General features: G+C 43.7%; 1 long non-coding RNA gene across 1 annotated transcript; it reads left to right on the plus strand.

Moving 5' to 3' along the window:
• Positions 1 to 3,168: 3,168 nt before the first annotated feature.
• On the plus strand, positions 3,169 to 8,428 carry LOC113953627. Its single transcript, XR_003529955.1, has 3 exons — positions 3,169 to 3,287; positions 7,700 to 7,828; positions 8,225 to 8,428. It is a non-coding gene; the product is annotated as an uncharacterized LOC113953627 (long non-coding RNA).
• Positions 8,429 to 9,347: the final 919 nt, after the last annotated feature.

A 9,347-nucleotide genomic window follows, 5' to 3' on the forward strand; every position in this document is an offset into this window, starting at 1 on the left:
CTGCTTCAGTACTCACCCAATAATTATTACAAATAATTATTACTGTATTTGTAATATGGCACAGAGAGTGAACCTCTCCTAAACTCAGAAATTCTTACTGGCTGCAATGCTTCAGGCTTTGGCACTGGTCTCTGTGGGGATTATGGTGCAGGTGTTCCTGCAAAGGATTGCTGCTGGCAGAGGGAAATCTTGATCTGGGCAGAACCACTACTTAGTCACTCTGTTTTCCCTGCCAGGGACCCCTCCCTGCCCAGCCTCAGGAACAGTGTCATGATCCTCTTGCTGGAGTTGCTGAGTCTAAACAGAGATGCCCAGGGCACTTCCAAAAGCTCAGGACCTGGAGCAGGGCGTGTAAGGAAATCCCCTCCTCTGGTCAAGATGGACACAGGGGTAACATGTTCCCGAGCTGTGAGACAATCACAACTGTAGCACACTGAAAGCAATTTATGATACCTGCTTTGAGGACTCTCCTGAGAGCAGTAGCACAGCAGAGATGAGGTGCTGCACGTGGATTCAGGGAAGTTCACAGAGGCCATGTTTTCCAGGCTAACAGCCATGGCTCAGCACTACAGTGTTGCAGAAATTAGAGACAAAATGGGGGAAGAGCTCTACTAGGCAATGCTGGAAAGCTTCATCCATGTCCATCACGACTCAGAAAGCCATCTGTGGGAGGCAGAAAGCTGGGTGAGGAGTGGAAGGGGAGGCTTGTGAGGGAGCAATTTACAGGCAGCAGAGTTGCTGGGGTGGCTTGTTGGGCAAAGGCAAGGACATGCTGTGGAGAAATCATGCTGCGCAGGCTGGGATGAAGCATGGTCTAGGCTTGTCTTGCAGTATGTGGCAGGAGAAAAGGGGAAATTTTGCTTAATTTCCCACTTTATTATTAGAACATTAGTCCTTTATTAGAGCACAGACCTCTGTATTCATGCTGTTCTTGCCCTGTGTTTTACATGATCTAGGTGCTCTTTACTGGCACCAATGGATTCCAGTAAAGCGGTGTTGTTGACATCCCCTGTTGTAATGGGGGGCATGACAATCTTCTAAAGCAACTTTGCTTTCTCAAGGCTAAAACATGAGATCTTTTGGACACAGAACTGGACCCATGCCTGCCTGGCTGAGAAATAGTCTTTATCGTTTGTCCTGCTTGATCTCCTTTTCTTGACCTGACTCTATTTGAATGCAGCAGCCCTATTAGCTGCCTCAGTCACAGGTACAAGGACAGACAGACCACCTCTTCTGGAAAATTATACACGCACACCTGTCAGTGTGTATGTTCAAAACAAGAGCAGAGCCACAAAAGCAATACCAGGACTGATTTTATACTAAGGTGCTCCTGGTGGTGTATGTGGCTCAAACATGTATGAATCATGGTCAGACATCACTTACAGATAGGCCATGATGCCTATGTACGTTGCATTTCTGCCATACCTCTGTCATAGTAGAAGGCAAAGCTGGAATAACAAGGCCTGTGCCGACTCACAGCACAGCCATAAATTCTAGGAATGCTTCTGAGGCAAGTTAAAACAAATTAGTAATTATCATGACTGACAGGTACTCTGCAGCAACCAATGAGGAGCCTGATGATGAATACTAAAAATCTCTTAGCAGAGGAGTTACAACTGTGGCTGTCAACATGGCTATAATTAGGCAGTGCTAAGTGAAATGACTTTTTCTCAGATGCACTCCCTTGAGAATCTGCAGATCTGGATTGTCATACAAAGGAAGGAGATTAAAAGGGGCTGTTCACTGTGTTGTGGGGCCTACAGAGGCCAGTTTAAACAGAACCCAGGTGGAGTGGGTACAGGATGCAAGATAGAGCAGGGTTAGTCTGCCCTTCAGTACAAACTGTCGTGCTTTGCATTCCACTTCTGCCTTCTTTTCCAGGGCCTCCATGCACCTCACAAGTACCAGAGTTATGCCTCTCAAACACCCAGGAGCATTAATCACTTGAACGATGAGTTAATAATCTCTGAGTTGTTGAGACATGCTGAAGGACTAGCTGATAAATATTCATTGCACAGGGGGGAAGTGTTCCTCTGACTGGGATATCAGGTTGATGACAAGTTCAGAAGTCTCCAGGGAAGTAGATGAAGAGACAGAAGTTTTCTGTGTGAGCAGGAATAATCACTTTTAAATATAAAATCACTTATAAATATAAAACCTCCTGTGGAAAAGTCAAGCAGTGTTAAAAGAGACCCATACCTCCCTACTTAAGGATTAATCTTTGCATAAAGGCTAATTGTTGCTGCACAATTTCCTCAGTGCCTAAAACAAGCAGATCTTTCTTCAGCATCATGCCTTCTATTTTTACAGTTTAGAGAAAAAAAACCCAAAACACCCATGAAACATTTGTGCACAGAAATAGCTCTCCAACTACCACTGAGTTCTTACATATTTTTCATGCTGGGTATCGCAGCCCTGATCTTGTTCTTTACATTTGACACCAGTTCTTGCAGTGGGTATGTCTGAAAGAGGCTCATCCTTTCGGCAACCATACTGACCTGTGATGGATTGGGCTGCAAGGTCCCTGCAAAGGTGAAGCAGCAGCAGTGACACTAGCAATTGAGAAGGATATTAAACTGCCATTGATTAAGTTAGTTCTGACTGTAATGCTGAAATCAGCCTGACTCCATCCTGGGTGCTGGAGACTAGACTGCATCTCCACAATAACAGAAAACATCACTTTTCAGCCTTGCTTAATGTTGTCGTCCTGGGAACAGAAAGTTTCACTTTTCCACTCACTCCTCAAAATGCTGATCTGTTGACTCATTTTTCAGGTGAGCTGTTGTTAAATCTTTCTGAGTGTGTTGCTGCCAAATCCTGTTTGTGCTGGAGTGAAGGGCTGAGCTTTGTTACCAGGTCCATGTGCATCCATTCTAACAGCAAAAGGCCTTGGGTTAAGAACAAGGAATTTGTGATTCCAAGGATGTCTTAACTCCTTGTTTCTAATCTTTATACAGGATTCGATCTATAAAGGCTAAGCACCATTCAGAAACTTGCCAAGAGATTACAGGTTTACATGAGTTGATGCTTTACATGGATCTTATGGGCAGCAGGAGCCCATGGCTGGGAGGTGGCTGTGAGGTCACGTCTGTCACATCCCTGAAAGGTGATTCCCTGCAAGGGATGTGCCTGCATTCAGAATTTATGACTCAGGCCATTGACTCTTGGTAATGCCAGACTTGTCAAATTGTACCTTGGCCATCACACTCAGCTACAGAACCAGAACATTTGTTTCTCTCCTGAGGAAGGCAATGGAAAGCCTTCAGAAGGACTGAATTAATCTAAGGGTAAGTAATTCCAAAATTCAAATTTTCGGGTCTTTTACTCCTTCCTTTTGTGTTTCAAAGAGCCTCCACCCACCTGGGGTGGCAATATGCTGTCGTTCTCAGTGCACCTGCGTGGAGCACAGCAGAAAAGCAGCTCTCTCCTGTGAGTCACCATGCTCCCATCTGAAACGTTTGGTATGATTGGCAAGGACTCTTGTAAGTATATCTTTCCTCCATCTGGCAGTTTGATCCATGTTCCCCTGTCATCACTTTTGATGGATTCATTTCACATGTAATGGAAGACTGTCTCACGAGTGTTTAAAAAGCAATAGCAAGGCAGTTGCCAGCACTCCAGAGTAGAGACCTTCCACCCTTGTCTCTGCTGGCTGGTGTTTTTCACTGTGTGGTAGGAGGAGCAGCTCACCTAGCAGCAGTCTCCATCCTTACTGTTTGCTATGGTGGAAACATTTCTGACAGTATGAGAGAAAGTGTATCCAATGGTGACCACTATCAGAACAAAAGAGCAGGGCTGAGCACTACCCAGTGTTTTCATGTGCAAAGCTAGCACCACCCACACATGCTTGTGAGAGAAAGAGGTGTAAAGGTGACGCCAACACTGTTAGGGACAACTACAGTTGAGGGAGGGGTAGAGGTTCATTTTCAAATGAAAAGTGGGAGTATAGCTCTCAGATGAGTCAGAGAGGAAGAGCCCCCGCAGAGGAGTCTCACACATCTTTCTGCTTTGCAGAGCTGCTCATTGTTGCCTCTTTGCTCCTGTCCTACTTTCTAGGAAAGCTGCAAAAGTTCACTGTATTCTCACAATGCCCCCAACAGCAATTCTGAGCAACATGCACTATCACAGCACTCAGTAAACCGCACAAAGAGAAATCTAAGGATGACAGACAACAGTTTTCACCACGCTCCTCCTTACATGAGTAAGAGATGAGCCTGAGCTGCATGAGGTGGGGAAAGAGCATACCTGGGAGTTTCTGTAAATCTCACAGGTGTGTAACAAGAATGTTCTTCATTTCTGTACAGAAAACAATGGTGCAGAGAGGATGAAGGAGCATTCTGCAAACTCCACTTTGGGCCTTCATTACTGGTCAGAGGCCAAGTTTTGTCACTGTACCACCAACACTTATCCATAGATGTTTGCATCAACAACAGACCCATCAAGAACACCACCGGAAAACTTGAGAGCCCAGCCTTTATATGGCCTCATGGTCCAGAACATCCTCTCCTTTTCATCCTCTCCTTTCCCTTTCTGGGAAAGGTAGAGCTGGGCAGCAATGGGGATGCTCAAGCACTGTGCTGGGGTAGTGAGACATTGTTAGGGCAGGGGCTCTGTTCAGCCCCTTCCTGTATGACATGAGAGATTATTTCTAGTTATCAAGGAGCACGAGAGATAAACCCTCTAGATTATCCTTTACTGCTATCTCCCAAACACCTTCCCTGCACATAAGATGTAAAATCTGGCCTCTCTGGAAACCTCTGTCTACTCTTTACAAAATGCTATGTAAATAGCATTTTGGTGTCCTGCTTACAGGACTCAACCTGCAAATGTTCATCCTACAGGTGGCAAGACACACTTGCCCATGTCTCCATGATCCTTGGGGAACAGGGTGATGGGGAAAAAACCCAGAGAACAGAGTGATTTGTTCTGTTGCATCTCATCCACTTCACCCTTCCTTTCAGAGCTATCTGGTTGCCAAAAAAAGTCTGGCTCCGTCTTTTTTTATCTTTGCAAATCCTTGACTTTCCCTGTACCAAGAGAGAGGACCAACTGGACTGTATTGCTGGGAGGAGACAGTCCTCAGTTCTTGATCTGTGGCAACCGCTTAGAGTTCACAGCTCTAATCCATCTGTATGTTAGATTTTCATCAAACATTAGGTACCACCTGTACCACTGAAATGAAGATCTTTAAAAGCTCCTGAAAAGAACTGGGTTTCAATTCTTCAAAGCAAATTTTTAACATGTTCCTGTTCTTCCCTACACTTTACTTGCACTTGCAAATTTCCATCCCAGGATGCTGTAAAAATGCCAGCACAACAGGAAGTATCTCTTAAACACTGAACCCAGACTAATGATGTGGGGCTGATTCCTAATGACAGCCACAAGTTGGCATGTTTGCAAACAGTCTAGAAGCATCATTCACTCATTCAGCTTCCAAAATAGGCTTATTTGTAAAGCAACTCCTGGCTGTTAGGGCAAAGGAAAATCTAAACGGACTGGAAGTTTACCTTTACATTTATGTTGTCACAAACAAGCACCAGTTTACTGCCTACCGAGGATTTCTGATGTCTAATGTCACTTGCTATTTATGTATACCAAGCATTAGAACTCCCCTGACATCTTGCCTCTTGGGCACAGGAGTTCTTGGGGGTAATCTGCTGGTAAGTATTTCTCAGGCAAGACTAGCAGCTCAGCAAGATTCCCCCATTATAAGAAAATAACATTTACAATTAAAACTTCTCTAATAGACTGAACATGCTGGAGAAGGTACAATGTTGAAGCTTGAACCAAAAATAAAGAGACAGTAAGATCTCATTATAGGCATCTTATTAATAGTGAAAAATTCTGTATCTGTAGGACTCTTCACTATCATATTTATCTTGGAGAAAAACCCAGAAAAAACCAAAAAACCTGAATTACCAACATATCAAGCAACACTTTGAAAATGGACGCTGGACAATAACCACTGCTGTGATAGTTCCAGAACTTTGTATTTTGAGTTCAAATTCATTCTTAACCAGACTAGGATCCTTTACCAATATCATATTAAGAATTTTCAAAGATCTTCCTTTGCTATGATACATTTAATAAGGCAACAGAGGCCCCTCAACCTTCATTCTATGAAACTAAACAAGCCCAGTTCCTTTAGGCACTGTTAATAAATACATTTTCCATTCTCACATTGATGTTTGCAGCTTTCTCTGCACATGGTGCGGTCTTGAGTTGTTCTTCCTCCTCGAATACAGGTCGCCTAAACTGTCATCCTCATGGCTAGGCTTCGCGAACGAAGATTTGGGAAGGGCTCATCTCAGCCTTGGTCACCTGAACTGTGCACAGATGAGTTCTGGGTTTACATGCCTGGGAATATGTCAGTACTCTGCTTTAGAAAAACCTTTTTGGATACATAAATCATCTGTTTGCCTTTTTCATCACCAACCCATCATAGTCATAATATGATCCACTATTACCCTCATTCCTTCCTCACTGCAGGCCTCTCAGAGCTATGGGTGGCCTTTTTGGAGCAGACACTCTTCTGAAGGTCAGACTCATCTGACATGGCTTTAGCTGACGGAACAGTAGGGTTCACACCTACCTTGTGAGTGCAGAAGGCACCTCCCATGGGAGATTCACACCAGATAATTGTCTCAAATAGTAAGACTGAACTTACAGAAGTGTTGCTCTTTCTGTACCACCAATAAATAAGCCTAATTAACTGTTCACTTTTGACATCCAACATCCAAATCCAGCTCCCATCCTCATATATGGCTTGTATTCTCCCCCACAAATTCCACCTTATTTACACTGCTTTAGCCACTAGTAGCATGCAGTGAGTGTTCCATCCCTCTTTCATGCTGACAATACTTCAGAACTTCCTTACATGCACCACAGTAATAAATGAAAACCTTTAAGATGATCGGGCACAACACCTTGAGGAATAGCGATATTATTTTCCTTCCCACTAAGTAATTCCTTGCCCGAGTTGTCTTGTGCTGGCTCCTTATTCACTTTGATACCCAGTTCTAAGGGTATTTGTCCAGTCCAAGACAAGAATCATCACAAGGGATCAAATTAACCTGGCTTAGCAAGTTAGCTCTTCAGTTTAGCATCCACATAAATGAGTTATGCCTGGGAAATCAACGAGAGATACCAGCTGAGTTTGCCCTAATAAATTTATCTACATCATTTTCTACTTACCTTCAGGTCTTAATTATTCTTTCCTTCAAAAATTGTTCTAAAGATCGCCCATGACTGTAGAAAGACTGATAAGTCTTTGACTGTCAAGATATTCTTTGTCTTTCTAATAAGCATGGGTATGTTGCTTACTGTTCTGCTGTCAGGTTGCAGCGCTCCTAAATCTTAAAATCTCTGTTTTATACACCAATTCTTCAAAACTCTTGATGCAGATAAATTTATTTCTTCTCTCAGTTTGAGAACAATAAATGCTGTGAGCTTCTCAGCCACTTCCCTTATAGTCATTCCTGTATCTTCACTTTTTCTCCAGCCAGCCACCCTTTATTTTCTGGTGTAGGCAGAGCAGGAAAGGAAGTATTCTTCTGTTATGTGAATTTACAACAGCTACTGCAGGTTCCCTCTGAGAAGATAAACAATGATCATGTAGAGATGGTGTTACATACAGAACAACCTTCTGCTATTCACTTTTTCACTTACTAAATCACCGTAATGTTTTACAAATATATAGACGTCTCTATTGATGAACTTTGAGAGAGAGCTGAGAAGTCCAGCCAATGTGAAGATGAAGATGTTATATTAAACTCCAAGGAAGCTACTGGCAAAGTACCTAAGGAAGCAGTTATATCAGAGAATAAAGGTAAAGCTCTGAAGTTAAAGCCTTTGGCTTAGGCAGAGGCTAAAACACACATGAATTTATCCACAAGGGGCAGTAGGAGGGCAAAGAGGCCTCCTCCACCTCACCACAGAGTGAGTCTCCCGTGTAAAGGGTGTGCTTTTGTGCTAGTCAAAGTCAGTATCAAAACTCCCTTTGGTTTTAATAGCATCCTGTGCTTGCAGACTGTTTTTTGCTTATCTGGAGCTGAACAGAACTTCCTACATGCTCTTTTGCATGGCCATTAGTGGCTGTTTGGTGCCAAGGAAACGGATTGTCACAAATTACTTTATCCAGGTACTAACTGCAGCATAAGAGATTACTAGAAGCACACAGTAGACTAAATGCACCCAGTTCTCTTCTTCCTGATCATTCTTACAGATGAAGAACTTGGCAAAGACTGTTAGAGCGAGTGTTCTAGCTGAACTGGAGTTTGTGCTGAAGAGGGCATCCTTCTGTCTAATTCACCATAAGGTACCACTGCTCCCCAACTGCATGTTCTCCAGCACCCTTACAGTGTATGAAAGTTCCTCCTTTCCTCAAGCACAGTTTTTTTGTCAGACAAGACAACAGAACCTTGATAATTCATCTGCTACTAATTTGGTGGAAAATCACATGATCTGGTGAACTATTCAAAGAACAAATGGGATGTTAAGTTTGTACCTTAACTTCCTTAACCTTTGGCTGTGAAGTCTGTGTCCTGTGAAATCATGTGTATCCAGACCAGCTGGACATCTTTACCAGTGAATTTGGGAATAAATGCATTTTGCAAAGTGTTGAACCTAACTCAGAGGTTCCTAAGTGAGTTCATTAGTTATAGAGGCAGAATTCCAGTGGCTTGGCAACAGCCCCCCAGAAGGGAGTGTGCAGCTGTCCTCCTGAGAGCATTGCTGGCCTCAGCCAGCCATAAAAGGACAAGTGCTGTGTAAGGTCACACACGCAGCTTTCCCAGCAGCTTGCTGCCTTTCGCTGCAGTATGCTCTACTGCACTCCTGGGCCTAATTTGCTCAGCTGATTGCTTAACATGCTGTGCTCTATGGGGGGTTTGAGACACATAAAAAGGGACTCTGATAGGACCAAATGCACTGTCATCAGTGACATCTTGTAAGCAGCACACAGGCTACAGGATGGCAGTGACACAACCACCATGCAGCCAGGGGTTACAGCCATCATGGATCTGCTCCTCAATCAAACACACTTCAGCAAGGCCTGAGACACGGAACAGCAGCTGGGAACTCCTGAAGGCACCCAGACTGAAAAACACCTGGAGCTGGGGCAGTCGCTGGCTGGTGGAGGTTCAGCCTCTCCAGCCAGACATCACAGCTTCGGGGAGGAGCTCACTTCTCACATCTGTGTGCCTGCTCTGTCAAGTCTGCTTACTAAGATACTAACTGTTTCTATAAAGGCCTTCCACAAAAATGGGTAACAAATGGAAATCAAGAACACTTCTGAAGAGGTTCACTAAAATTTATTTTAGTTTCTATAAATGAGCAAATATTTTTCA

This window comes from Corapipo altera, unplaced genomic scaffold (assembly GCF_003945725.1).
Source record: "Corapipo altera isolate COAL_440 unplaced genomic scaffold, ASM394572v1 52b, whole genome shotgun sequence".
NCBI classification, from domain to species: Eukaryota; Metazoa; Chordata; class Aves; order Passeriformes; family Pipridae; genus Corapipo; species Corapipo altera.